The following is a 13013-nucleotide window of genomic DNA, read 5'->3' on the forward strand; positions in this document are numbered from 1 at the left end:
CATTTCCATCAGCCTCTCTCCGTCCCTCTCTCTCTCCCTCCTCGCCTCTGCCCCCGTCTATCTCCCCTCTCCCCGTCTATCTTCCTTTCCTCTCTCTGCCTCTCCACGTCTCCCGCTCCCCCTCTCTCTGCCTCTCCTCCCTCTCCACGTCTCTCGCCCCCCCCCTCTCTCTGCCCCCCCTCTCCCCCCCCCTCTCTCTGCCCCCCCCCTCTCTGCCCCCCCCCTCTCTGCCCCCCCTCTCTGCCCCCCCTCTCTGCCTCTCCCCCCTCTCTCTGCCTCCCCCCCCCTCTCTGCCTCCCCCCCCCCCTCTCTGCCTCCCCCCCTCTCTGCCTCTCCTCCCTCTCCACGTCCCCCGCTCATGCCGCTCCTCTGCTGCCTCTCGTTCCGTGGCTGTCGTTGTCTGGGGGGGCCCGGCCCGCCCCGCTCCGAACGCCCAGGTGAGTGGCGGCGGGGGGTGAGATGGTGATGGTGGTGATGGTGGTGATGATGGTGGTGATGGTGGAGATGATGATGGTGGAGAGGTGGTGAGGATAGTGGTGGTGAGGGTGATGGTGGTGAGGATGCTGGTGGTGATTGCGGTGAGGATGCTGGTGAGAATGATGATGGTAAGTATGGTGAGGCTGCTGGTGGTGAGGACGGTGGTGAGGCTGATGAGAGTGGTCGCGATGCGCTTCCTCTGGGAATAACAATGAGCCGCCGATGCGGGGGTTGAGCGTGATCCTGGTGATGTTGGGGCGGTGGTGGTGATGATGACGATGAGGTTGGGTGTGGGATGATTATGATGGTGATGATAGTGATGGTGATGATTATGATAGTGATGATGATTAGTCTGTGTGTGGGATGATGGTGATGGTGATGATAGTGAAGATGATAGTGATAATGTTGGTTATGATGCTGGTAATGCTGCTGCGTGGCTAATGATGGTGATAATGTTGACGATGTTGGGTGGGTGATGGGAGTGATCAGGGTGATGATGGGTTGGTGATAGAGATGATGTTGATGTTGGGTGTGTGATGGGGGTGATATTCATCTGTTGTGTGGGTGATGGAGGGGGATGATGTTGCGTGAATGATTATGATGATGATGTTGACAATGTTGGGTGGGTGATGTGCGTGATGATCATGATGATGACGAGGATGATGTTGGGTGGGTGATGGGGGGTGATGTTGGGTGGGTGGTGGGGGTGATGTTGATGATGTTGGGTGGGTGGTGGGGGTGATGTTGATGATGTTGGCTGGGTGGTGGGGGTGATGTTGATGTTCGGTGGGTAATGGGGGTGATGATGATGATGATGTTGGGTGGGTGATGGGGGTGATGTTGATGATGTTGGGTGGGTGATGCGGGGTGATGTTGATGATGTTGGGTGGGTGGTGGGGGTGATGTTGATAATGTTGGCAGGGTGATGTTGATGATGATGATGTTGATGATGTTGGGTGGGTGATAGGGTGATGTTGATGATGTTGATGATGTTGGTGGGTGATGGGGGTGATGTTGATGGTGTTGATGATGATGATGTTGGTGGGTGATGGGGTTGATGTTGATGTGCCCCCGCACGTCCCATCTGTCACGCTGCGTACAGTGGACGCAGCAGCGCTAATCATGTCCCGAGTGCAGCTCGCAATCACACAGCGCGTGGGGGGGGGGCTGTGAGAGTCTATGGGGAGGGGGGTGGGCTGTGAGTGTCTATGGGGAAGAGGGGGGGGGGCTGTGAGAGTCTATGGGGAGGGGGGGGGCTGTGAGAGTCTATGGGGAGGGGGGGGCTGTGAGAGTCTATGGGGAAGAGGGGGGGGGGCTGTGAGAGTCTATGGGGAAGAGGGGGGGGGGCTGTGAGAGTCTATGGGGAAGAGGGGGGGGGCTGTGAGAGTCTATGGGGAGGGGGGGGGGCTGTGGGTGTCTATGGGGAAGAGGGGGGGGCTGTGAGAGTCTATGGGGAAAGGGGGGGCTGTGAATGACTCTGGGCAAGGGGGGGGGCTGTGGGTGTCTATGGGGAAGAGGGGGGGGGGCTGTGAGTGTCAATGGGGAGGGGGGGGGGCTGTGAGTGACTCTGGGCAAGGGGGGGGGCTGTGGGTGTCTATGGGAAGAAGGGGGGGGGGGCTGTGAGTGACTCTGGTCAAGGGGGGGGGGGGTGCTGTGGGTGTCTATGGGGGAAGAGGGGGGGGGGGCTGTGAGTGTCTATGGGGAGGGGGGGGGGCTGTGGGTGTCTATGGGGAAGAGGGGGGGGGGCTGTGAGAGTCTATGGGGAAGAGGGGGGGGGGGCTGTGGGTATCTATGGGGAAAGGGGGGGGGCTGTGAGTGACTCTGGGCAAGGGGGGGGCTGTGGGTGTCTATGGGGAAGAGGGGGGGGGCTGTGAGTGTCTATGGGGAGGGGTGGGGCTGTGAGTGACTCTGGGCAAGGGGGGGGGGCTGTGGGGTGTCTATGGGGAAGAAGGGGGGGGCTGTGAGTGACTCTGGGCAAGAGGGGGGGCTGTGGGTGTCTATGGGGAAGAGGGGGGGGCTGCGAGTGTCTATGGGGAGGGGGGGCTGTGAGTGGCTATGGGGAAGGGGGGGGCTGTGAGTGACTCTGGGGAGGGGGGGGGCTGTGAGAGTCTATGGGGAGGGGGGGGGGCTGTCAGTGTCTGTGGGGAGGGGGGGCTGTGAGTGTCTATGGGAAGAGGGAGGGGCTGTGAGAGTCTATGGGGAAGAGGGGGGGGGGCTGTGAGAGTCTATGGGGAGGGGGGGGGGCTGTGAGAGTCTATGGGGAGGGGGGGGGGGCTTGTGAGAGTCTATGGGGAAGAGGGGGGGGGCTGTGAGAGTCTATGGGGAAGAGGGGGGGGGGGCTGTGAGAGTCTATGGGGAAGAGAGGGGGGGGCTGTGAGTGACTCTGGGGAGGGGGGGCTGTGAGTGACTCTGGGCAAGGGGGGGGCTGTGATTGTCTATGGGGAGGGGGGGGGCTGTGAGTGACTCTGGGCAAGGGGGGGGGGCTGTGGGTGTCTATGGGAAGAGGGGGGGGGGGCTGTGGGTGTCTATGGGAAAGAGGGGGGGGGGGGCTGTGAGAGTCTATGGGGAAGAGGGGGGGGGGCTGTGAGAGTCTATGGGGAAGAGGCGGGGGGGCTGTGAGAGTCTATGGGGAGGGGGGGGGCTGTGGGTGTCTATGGGGAAGAGGGGGGGGGGCTGTGAGTGTCTATGGGGAGGGGGGGGGGCTGTGAGTGGCTATGGGGAAGGGGAGGGGCTGTGAGAGTCTATGGGGAAGAGGGGGGGGGGAGCTGTGAGAGTCTATGGGGAGGGGGGGGGGCTGTGGGTGTCTATGGGGAAGAGGGGGGGCTGTGAGAGTCTATGGGGAGAGGGGGGGCTGTGAGTGACTCTGGGCAAGGGGGGGGGGCTGTGGGCGTCTATGGGGAAGAGGGGGGGGCTGTGAGTGTCAATGGGGAGGGGGGGGGCTGTGAGTGACTCTGGGGCAAGGGGGGGGCTGTGGGTGTCTATGGGGAAGAAGGGGGGGGCTGTGAGTGACTCTGGTCAAGGGGGGGGGGTGCTGTGGGTGTCTATGGGGAAGAGGGGGGGGGCTGTGAGTGTCTATGGGGAGGGGGGGGGCCTGTGGGTGTCTATGGGGAAGAGGGGGAGGGGCTGTGAGAGTCTATGGAGAACAGGGGGGGGGGGCTGTGAGAATCTATGGGGAAGAGGGGGGGCTGTGAGAGTCTATGGGGAGGGGGGGGGGGGCTGTGGGTGTCTATGGGGAAGAGGGGGGGGGGGGCTGTGAGAGTCTATGGGGAAGAGGGGGGGGGGGGCTGTGGGTATCTATGGGGAGGGGGGGGGGCTGTGAGTGACTCTGGGGAAAGGGGGGGGCTGTGAGTGACTCTGGGCAAGGGGGGGGCTGTGGGTGTCTATGGGGAAGAGGGGGGGGGCTGTGAGTGTCTATGGGGAGGGGTGGGGCTGTGAGTGACTCTGGGCAAGGGGGGGGGGGGGGCTGTGGGTGTCTATGGGGAAGAAGGGGGGGGGCTGTGAGTGACTCTGGGCAAGAGGGGGGGCTGTGGGTGTATATGGGGAAGAGGGGGGGGGCTGCGAGTGTCTATGGGGAGGGGGGGCTGTGAGTGACTCTGGGGAGGGGGGGGCTGTGAGAGTCTATGGGGAGGGGGGGGGGCTGTCAGTGTCTGTGGGGAGGGGGGGCTGTGAGTGTCTATGGGGAAGAGGGAGGGGCTGTGAGAGTCTATGGGGAAGAGGGGGGGGGGGGGGGCTGTGAGAGTCTATGGGGAGGGGGGGGGCTGTGAGAGTCTATGGGGAGGGGGGGGGCTGTGAGAGTCTATGGGGAAGAGGGGGGGGGCTGTGAGAGTCTATGGGGAAGAGGGGGGGGGGGGCTGTGAGAGTCTATGGGGAAGAGAGGGGGGGGCTGTGAGTGACTCTGGGGAGGGGGGGCTGTGAGTGACTCTGGGCAAGGGGGGGGCTGTGATTGTCTATGGGGAGGGGGGGGGGCTGTGAGTGACTCTGGGCAAGGGGGGGGGGGCTGTGGGTGTCTATGGGGAAGAGGGGGGGGGGCTGTGGGTGTCTATGGGAAAGAGGGGGGGGGCTGTGAGAGTCTATGGGGAAGAGGCGGGGGGGCTGTGAGAGTCTATGGGGAGGGGGGGGGCTGTGGGTGTCTATGGGGAAGAGGGGGGGGGGCTGTGAGTGTCTATGGGGATGGGGGGGGGGGGCTGTGAGTGGCTATGGGGAAGGGGAGGGGGCTGTGAGTGACTCTGGGGAGGGGGGGGGGCTGTGAGAGTCTATGGGGAGGGGCTGTCAGTGTCTGTGGGGAGGGGGGGGGCTGTGAGCGTCTATGGGGGGCTGTGTGTATCAGCACGCGCGTTCCGCCCAACGTACCGTTATTTACCCAATCACATCCGGGGGTCTCCATCCCTCAGGACTGGAGTATGGGGCATTCATTCATCCTGATCACAGGTGATCATCCCGTGTTGACCCCGGGAGGGGAAAACAACTGTGAGGATATCCAATAATTACCTCCCCCTGCTCCCTGCCTCTCCCCCACTCCTCCTGCTCACCCTGCTCCCTCCCTCCCCCCCCTGCCCCTTCCCCCTCCTCCCCCTGCTCCCTCTCCTCCACGTGGCGTCCCAGTCGAGGCGGGGATCGTGGTCGCGAGTGACTACGAGCGGCACCACGAATCGGAGATCAGCGTGAGCGCTGGGCAGCGTGTCACGGTCATCGAGCGAGACCACTCGGGTGAGACATGGACACAGGAAGACAGAGACACAGAGACGGGGACACAGAGACACAGAGACAGGGATACGGAGACGGGGACAGAGAGACACGGAGACACGGACACAGGAAGACAGAGACACAGAGAGACAGGGACAGAGAGACAGTGACACGGAGACAGAGACACAGAGACACGGAGACAGAGACACAGAGACACGGAGACGGGGACAGAGAGACACAGAGACACGGACACAGAGACACGGACACAGGAAGATAGAGACACGGAGACACAGAGACAGTGACACGGAGACGGGAACAGAGCGACACAGAGACACGGAAACACGGAGACACGGAGACAGGAAGACAGAGACACGGAGACACGGAGACAGGAAGACAGAGACACGGAGACATGGAGACACATAGACACGGAGACACAGAGACACGGAGACACGGAGACAGGGACACACAGACGGTGAGTGCGGGTGAGCGAGTCTCCGTGCCCACTCCCTGTGCCCCCCCCGTGCCCCCACCCCCGTGCCCCCCACCCCCGTGCCCCCACCCCGTGCCCCCACCCCGTGCCCCCCCCCCCGTGCCCCCACCCCCGTGCCCCCATCCCCGTGCCCCCACCCAGGCTGGTGGTTCGTGCGCACCGCCCACGCGCAGGGCTGGCTCCCCGCCACTCACCTGCGAGTTCAGCGCGCGCCCTGCGAGCACGGGGACAGCCACGATGAGACCTTGCGAGGTCAGCGCCGCGAGCTCGCGACCTGTGTGTGTGCTGTGTGTGCTGTGTGTGTGTGCTGTGTGTGTGCTGTGTGTGCTGTGTGTGTTCTGTGTGTGCTGTGTGTGTGTGCTGTGTGTGCTGTGTGTGTGTGCTGTGTGTGTGTGTTGTGTGTGTGCTGTGTGTGTGTGCTGTGTGGTGTGTGTGCTGTGTGTGTGTGTGTGCTGTGGTGTGTGGTGTGTGTGTGTGGTGTGTGTGCTGTGTGTGTGCTGTGTGTGTGTGGTGTGTGTGGTGTGTGTGTGCTGTGTGTGCTGTGTGTGTGTGCTGTGTGTGGTGTGTGTGTGCTGTGTGTGTGTGTGCTGTCTGTGTGTGGTGTGTGTGCTGTGGTGTGTGTGTGCTGTGTGTGTGTGCTGTGTGTGGTGTGTGTGTGCTGTGTGTGTGCTGTGTGTGTGTGGTGTGTGTGTGCTGTGGTGTGGCGTGCTGTGTGTGCTGTGTGTGGTGTATATGTGCTGTGTGTGGTGTGTGTGCTATGTGTGTGCTGTGTGTGTGTGTGCTGTGTGTGGTGTGTGTGCTGTGTGTGTGCTGTGTGTGCTGTGTGTGCTGTGTGTGTGCTGTGTGTGCGGTGTGTGTGGTGTGTGCTGTGTATGTGGTGTGTGCTGTGTGAGTGATGTGTGTGTGTGCTGTGTGTGTGTGCTGTGTGTGTGTGCTGTGTGTGGTGTGTGTGCTGTGTGTGTGGAGTGTGTGGTGTGTGTGCTGTGTGTGTTGTGCTGTGTGTGTGTGCTGTGTGTGTGTGTGGTGTATCTGTGGGGTGATGTGTGTTTGTGTTGTGTGTGTGCTGTGTGTGCGCTGTGTGTGTGTGGTTTGTGTGCTGTGTGTGGTGTGTGTGTGTGGTGTGTGGTGTGTGCTGTGTGTGCTGTGTGTGCTGTGTGTGGTGTGTGGTGTGTGTGCTGTGTGTGGTGTGTGTGGTGTGTGTGTTGTGTGCGTGAATGCGGCCTGCGTGTGTGTGCGCTGCGTGCAGTGTGTGTGCGTGTGCTGTGTGTATGTGGTGTGTGTGCTGTGTGTGCCGCGTGTGGTCCGTGCGTTGCCTCACTAGATGTGTAGCATCTGTATATGCTGTGTGTCTCTCTGAGCCTATTTCTCTGTGTCTTTGTCTGTGTCTCTCTGTCTTTACCTGTGTATGTGTCTATATGTCTGTGTGTCTATATGTCTCTATGTCTGTGTGTTTATATGGGTGTGTGTCTATATGGCTGTGTGTGTCTCTGTCTGTGTGTGTCTCTATGTCTGTGTGTGTCTCTATGTCCGTGTGTTTCTCTGCGTCACGGTGGCTCTAGGAGTCCACGTGTCAAGTACCGGCTGTCTCGGTCGCCTGGAGAGGAGGTGGACCCTGGCTGGGCCCGGCAACAAAACGACGAAAAATGGTGACACCTCCTCACCATCGCTTCCTACTCCTCACCACTTCCACCCCCTCCAATACCCATCCACCTTCTCATCTCCACGTCAACTACACCTCACCTCCACCTTCTCATCTCCACCTCCTCATATCCGCACCTCCGCCTTCTCGTATCCTTATCTCGACCTACCCCAAACATCTCCTCACCACCTCCTCCTCCAATCCGCCTCAACTCCACCTCCTCGCCTACACCTCCTCTAATACACCTCCTCACCTCCCCTCGCAACGCCTCCGCTATGGAACTTTACCAGTAGGGAGTTCCACAACCGGGTGTCCACCACAGTAAACGGCCGATCGGCACAAGAAAGCAACGGAGACCGTGGTGTGTGTACAGAGCAGGGCCTTCGTAGGCTGATGCTAAAGAGTCTTGGGCTTGGCTTTTCGTTCTTCCACGAACCCAGATGGAACCCGGTCATAAAAGGTCGTGCTGATGAAGATGTTTGGTGGGGTGATTAAACACGACACGTTCCAGACTCTTTGAACAAAAAAGGAATATTTATTTTATATAAGATGAAAGTTTGCCAAATTATTGGGATTAAGTGAAGTTTTATTAAGAACAGGAAGGATGGAAAATCCGAGACACGACAGTGATGATGATGGGGGTAATGATGTTGATGGCGTTGTGTGGGAGTAGCTATGGTGCTGTTGATGGTTATGATGTTGATGAAGATGATGTCGATGATGTGGATAATGTTGACGGTGGTGATGTTGACGGTTCTGATGTTGATGGTGGTGATGATGTCGATGATGTTGACCGGGGTGATGATGTTAATGGTGGTGGCGTTGATGGTGATGTGGCAGGATGCCCGTGCGTATCTCTGGCGGGGGATCTGCTCCCCGTGGAGATTATCGGCACCATGATGGACGTAAGTAACTTACGCGGCCAGAGGCAGCAGCAGCACAGAGAGACTGCACTCAACAAGCCGCGGTTACAAACACAGCCGCATCGAAGCCTCATTCAGCACCACGGCCAGCAGCAACAGCAGCAGCATCCGAATGTACAACATCAGCTAAATCAGCACCATGGACAGCAGCAACATAATGTGCAGCAGCAGCAGAAAAATCAGCACCATGGAGAGCAGCCTCAGAATGTGCAGCAGCATCCGCAGCAGCAAAATCAGCCCCATGGACAGCATCAGGAGCCCACGGAGCAGCAGCTGCAAGCTGCAAAAGAAAAGTTGCCGCAGCGCCAGCAGCAGCAGCAGCTGCAGGTGCATACAGCTGTTTACCGACAGCTGCCCCTGCAGGTGTACCAGTGCAAGGGGGAGCAAGAGGAACAGCAGCCGCAAGCAGCTGCAGCAGCAGCAGAACAGCAGTTGCAACAGCAGCAACAACTACAGCCATCGCCACCATCGCACACAGAGCCAATATTACCCCAACACTCACCACTACAGCCAGACTCACACCAACACTCACCACCACAGTCAGACTCACACCAACACTCACCACTACAGTCAGACTCACACCAACACTCGCCACTACAGTTAGACTCACACCAACACTCGCCACTACAGTCAGACTCACACCAACACTCACCACTACAGCCAGACTCACCCCAACACTCGCCACCACACACGGCCTCCCTCCCATGCCCACACAAAACTCAACTCTCACCCTCACCGCCCCCTCCGTGCAACCCCCCGCCCCCGCTCCCGCCCCCGCCCAGCCCCAAGGGGAGGGGTCAGGGCCTGACACCAGCCGCCCTGGGGGCAGAACACGTGACGGGCAGATCACCAGCACGGATACCACCATCCTCGTCATCAGCAGCCCCATCATCGTCATCATCGTCATTGCGAGCTCTGAACGCCTCACCGGCCCCATCAGCACTTGCTCCGTCGTCACCTGCGCCATCATCACTGGCGCCATCATCACTGGCCCCATCTCCTCTGCCCTCTTCCTCCCCTCGGTCCTGCAAGCTGAGGGCAGCGCCACCGCGCCCCGGCATTCCACCACAGACCCCGACACGGACCCCGACCCTGACACAGACCCCGACACGAGCAGAGACACAGACCCTGACGCAGACACAGACACAGACACGGACCCCGACCCTGACACAAACCCTGACACAACCAAAGACACAGACCCTGACACAGACCGCGACCCTGACACAAACCCTGACACAACCAAAGACACAGGCCCTGACGCAGACCCCATCAGTCGCGCTGATGAAGCTAAAGTCGAGGTCACTGCCAGCCCAGGGGACATCGCGATCTCCTCCGTGCCGCCGCAGGATCCTCCGCCCCACGCTGCCTCCTCCTCCTCCACCGCCCCTCCATCCCCGAGCCCCCGCTCTGCCCCCCCAAATCGACGTGGACCGTGGGGGGCCGCCTCCCGCCACCAGCAGCAGCAGAAAATCTCCGGCACCAGCGCCCCCACGCATAGCCCCCGGCACCGACACTCGCGATAGTGGCCGGACCCAGATCGTGACAGAGAACACGATCAGATTAGTGGCAACATCATCCCTAGCAACATCATCACTAGCAACCACATCACTCGCTACCACATCACCAGTGACGACCACAGCACTATCAATATCACGACCAGCATCATCACTACCATCACTGGTAATACCATCACGAGCAACAACATTGCTAGCAACATCGTTACTGGCGACATCATCACTAACAACACCATCATTAGCAACACCGTCGTTATCAACATCATCACTAGGATCATCATTTCCAACAGCACCACGGGTAACATCGTCACTACCAACAACATCACTAGGAACATCATCACTGCCAACAACATCATTATTAGCAACATTACTCGCAACATCATCATCATTATCACCAGCGCGCACTACATCAACAGCATCTCCGCTGCTCGTGTCCGTCGCTGCTGCTGCCGGGGTGAAACGCCGCGCTCCGGCGAAACCTCTGAGGCGTCTCAGCCGTGCGTCCCAGGGAGAGGGGGTCACAGCGGGGGGCCCGACCCGAGCCTCTCACGGGGACCCCGCGCCCGCGACCCCCGGCGCCGCTGCAGATGGAGGCGCTTGAAGCGGTGTTGCAGGGTGGAGGAGGCGGTGCTGGGTGATGGATGAGGTGGTGATGGGTGAAGTGGTGATGGATGTGATCGCTTAGGTAATGGACGAGGTGGAGATGGTAATGGAGGTGGAGATCGTGGCCTCAACTGCCATGAACACCATGTGTGACCGGCAAACACTTGTGTCCCAAAACCTAAAACGTGTCTCAGTATCGTCGTGTTCCCATTTCCACGAGTCTCAATATCCACGTGTTTGTATCACTCTTCTATTGCTCCTTCCATGGTTACTGTTCTCCTGAACTTCACTCGTTGATTCATCCGCTCGTGTTGAGGACTCTCATCCACCACACTGTGGTCAACCACCACACTGCAGGTCACAACAACAACAACACACTCACCCACTCTATGACACGCTAATGCGCTCATTCACTCACCCACCCATCCACTCACTCGCGCACTCACCCAACCACCATAAAACTCACCACACTGCCAGTCACAACACTTCTCTTTCTGCTTCTTCCCTCGCACTGTTCCACATTAGAATCCCTCCTCCCATCGCCTTTCCCCCCACGCTATTATAATAACCTTCAATTTAAGAAAGTGTTTACTCTTATCTATTACAACTTTGTTAGTGCTGTTTGCTGCTGGCCGCTCGAGCGTTTGCGTCTGTGCCCAGCAACTGCTAAAAACATAACGTGTCCCAGTCTCTTCGTGGCCCAGTCTCCACGTGTTTGTGCAATCACTTATCCCAATCTCCAAGTATTCTGATACCCATGTGTTCATATAACCATGTGTTCCTATAACGGCGTGCTCCATTCTCCACGTGTTCGTATAACCACGTGTCCCAGTAACTACGCCTTGGTATAACACGTGTTCCAACATCCACACTGTACACGCAGCCATCCGTGATGTGAAAGCGAAATCCCCTGTGACTGACACTGTAGTATTTAAAATGCTGTATTTAGTAATTCAGATATTTCATCTGCATAATCCCTTGAGATGCAAGGGTGTCCATGCTCTCAAGTGACACACATCATCACACGTGTATACATACATACACATAGGCACACATACACACTCTCACCCACACACAAAGACACACATGAAAACAGAATAATAGGTTGTACCCTTTCTGGTAATAACCCAGGCGTTACGATGGTCAAATACCAAATATACACCTATTACCAGAAAGGGTTCTTCATTTTTCATAATTTTGATACAGGGGAAAAAAGGTCCCACACAACACAGACCCATTCATTCGCCCACTCATTCATCCATTCACTCAAAAACTCAATCACAATCATACCTCACACACACACACACAAAGATATATACATATGTACACACACAAACATACACGCAATACAAATATTTAAAAATTGGTTTCTGAAATGGCTGACACCTAATGTGGTGGCCGACGCTGCGTGACTTCACTGCGGACAGCGTCTCGCTTTGTGCCCGACAGCGCGATGCATGTGTGCTGCCTGGCAGTGTGTAAGTGCAATTTCCGCGTGTGCTGTAGCACTGCCCTACGTGGACTGTGTGCTGTGCAGTTCACATCTCATGAATGTATAAAGAATCGAGCTGCGAAACTGCCATGTTAATCGATTAACTCTCACGCACACCAACAACAGCCGCCGAATAATTAATCGATGATCGACTGTAAATACATACAAGCGAGGTGCATTTGGAGGCCACGTGAAGTGTGGAAGACTCGCTGGCAGATCAAGGGACCAAGACCCAGGTGTAACAGGTTGACTGAGATAGCAGATAAACCACCTGTGCTCCCCACTGTGCCAACTTTCTGTATTTTAGCTGCCCGGCGCGAGCATCGCTGTTTCGAATACCTCCAGCTGCACTTTGCCTGGCACTGCCCAGTAGCGTCCTCCACGAGCCTCTTCCACAGAGGCCAATCTTGACACCGCTGATATCAGTCAACTCCACATCCTCACGTTCCGCATGAGCACGTCTCTTCTCCAGCCCGTGTCATAATTTATCCCCTTCTATCTGACCAACATAAGGTGCTTGAAACTTGATTTTAAGCTGTCGTGACTGCAGGAATCCGTACTCTTTGGTTCTTTCGGTAAAGTCACGTAGGTGTAAAATAAGATTATGACGGGCGCTTGTGTTCCGCCCAAAACGTCGTGATTTATTTTATTTGATACCTATGTAATGACACTTGTAGAGGTAACTTCTTTATTACAATCCAACACTCCAACACTCCAACTCTCCAACTCTCCAACAGTCCTGATACTCTGTTACAGCCTAGGTACACAGCCTAGGTTCACAGCCTAGATACACTACTCTGGCTACGCTCTGGAACTCGCCCTCACAAGGTCGTAGAGTCGGGAGTTCCAGAGTCCCACCACTGGCCCTCACAGCGTCCCAGGGTTCTCAGATGGCTGGTCTTGGGTCTTGGGTCTTGAGCTACAACTGGCCCTGATCGTCCAGGGAGCTCCCCTTTTATGCCTAGTCCCCAACGAGGGGTGGGGCCGTGTGCGCCCCCAGATATCCCACAGAGCACACACAGCCCCCCCCCCGTTGGTGGCGCCAAGGGGCTCAAGCGCCTGGGCCGCCCGGGAACCCAACGCCTGGCGCCAAGAGGCTTAAGCGTCTGGGCCGCCTGGGAACCCAGCGCCTGGCGCCAAGGGGTCCAAGCGCCTGGGCCGCCCAGGGTCCCAGAGCCCCCAGCAGCCCCTC

The 13013-nt window shown here is 58.1% G+C and overlaps 1 long non-coding RNA gene across 3 annotated transcripts; it reads left to right on the forward strand.

Annotated features, from left to right (window-relative positions):
* Positions 1-325: 325 nt before the first annotated feature.
* LOC144942410 (uncharacterized) lies at positions 326-11905 on the forward strand. 3 transcript variants are annotated; one of them, XR_013639369.1, is made up of 5 exons: positions 326-437; positions 5080-5184; positions 5792-5902; positions 7210-7296; positions 8130-11905. It is a non-coding gene; the product is annotated as an uncharacterized LOC144942410 (long non-coding RNA). The 3 variants fall into 3 exon arrangements; XR_013639371.1 differs by lacking the exon at positions 326-437 and adding an exon at positions 494-524; XR_013639370.1 differs by lacking the exon at positions 326-437 and adding an exon at positions 658-723.
* The last annotated feature ends 1108 nt before the right edge of the window (positions 11906-13013 follow it).

The sequence above is a fragment of the Lampetra fluviatilis genome, chromosome 27 (assembly GCF_964198595.1).
Source record: "Lampetra fluviatilis chromosome 27, kcLamFluv1.1, whole genome shotgun sequence".
Lineage (NCBI taxonomy): Eukaryota > Metazoa > Chordata > Hyperoartia > Petromyzontiformes > Petromyzontidae > Lampetra > Lampetra fluviatilis.